This window comes from Gavialis gangeticus, unplaced genomic scaffold (assembly GCF_001723915.1).
Source record: "Gavialis gangeticus isolate Ggan-Ray unplaced genomic scaffold, GavGan_comp1, whole genome shotgun sequence".
NCBI classification, from domain to species: domain Eukaryota; kingdom Metazoa; phylum Chordata; order Crocodylia; family Gavialidae; genus Gavialis; species Gavialis gangeticus.
This window is the reverse complement of record NW_017729012.1, coordinates 884,391-885,601: the sequence shown is the minus strand read 5'-3', so window position 1 is coordinate 885,601 and position 1,211 is coordinate 884,391. Positions and strand designations below refer to the sequence as shown.

At 41.6% G+C, this 1,211-nt stretch overlaps 1 protein-coding gene across 2 annotated transcripts in view; it reads right to left on the bottom strand.

Annotated features, from left to right (window-relative positions):
* Window positions 1–1,211, bottom strand: part of PITPNM3 (PITPNM family member 3) — a 299,986-nt gene that overhangs the window by 69,198 nt on the left and 229,577 nt on the right. The gene's annotated exons all lie outside the window — the stretch shown is intronic.

Below are 1,211 nucleotides of genomic sequence, written 5' to 3'. Positions count from 1 at the left end.
TACCCATAGGGAGGATTTAATTTATTTTGACACTAGACTGCAAACATCTTTTCCCCAGAACAAGGGACAACAAACCACCAATATTCTGACGCTTAAATTTGTAAGTGAGAGATCAAGAGCCCAAACTTGAAAAACTAGTTTTAGTCACCAGAGAGTCTGTTATAAAGTGGGCCGAATGCAGCGCTCACCTTAAAGAGCCCGAGAGTTTCTTTCCAGTACAGAAAAAGAGCCCTAGGCGCAGGACATGAATTCTTGACGAACTCTGTGATATTCAAGTGCTTGTTTTGTTGTGGGGAAGGGACTTGAAACCCTCCTGTCCTAATAGTGAGAAAGGGAGTAGGCAGTAGGGAATAGGGAGAGCCCCCCACACACCATACTGATTTGAAAGCCAAAGGAGAATAAATCAATGAACCCCCCAAAAAGGAACGCACTGACTGCAACCATAGACCTAGAATAAAATTACCTTGAGCTATTACTGACAACAGAGGCAGGCTGAAGTACAGCGCGGTGACAACTGTGCACTGTACCCGAGCGCCCACAGAACTGAAACTTGGGAGCACAAATCAGGGTTTCTCTCCCTATTGGCATCACCCCCAAGGAAATACAGGAAGAAAAAACAGAAAGAAAAAAAAAATAATAACAACAAAGCACAAAAGGATACAGACAAAAGCAAACAGTCCACTACCTGGGAGGAGACATACAGACAAAGGAAGTAAGGAACCTTTCTTGCTGTGGAAATACATGTAGTTGAAAAGCTTTCCTACATTTCAAGGAAGCTAATTAAGAATACTGTTTTGATGCATTTATTGCTTGAATCTTGAAACCCAATTGTTAAAGTGTCCCTGAATATTCAGTGCAACAGAAGTATGAACAGCATATCCACCATGGGGTGTGCCAAAAGCGGTTAAAATAATTCTCTGGGGAACAATGCAAAGCGCAAGAAAGCTGAGAGTTGTCTTTGCAAGAAAGTGGTGGGAGAAGGGGAGGGGGCAAAACAACCAGACTCTCTCATCTGGGAAGCATGTGTTTTTGGACTTGTGAGAGTTGAATTAAAAAAAAAAAAGCAAAAACCTGATTCTTCACCTTCAACATTCATGTAATTCAACAAAAGATGGAATTTCAAATTGCGAGCGAGTGGGTACAGACAACAGCAAAACTGAAGTCATTATGTACCCCCCCCCCCCCTTTTTTTTTTTTTTTTTTTTTTTGTG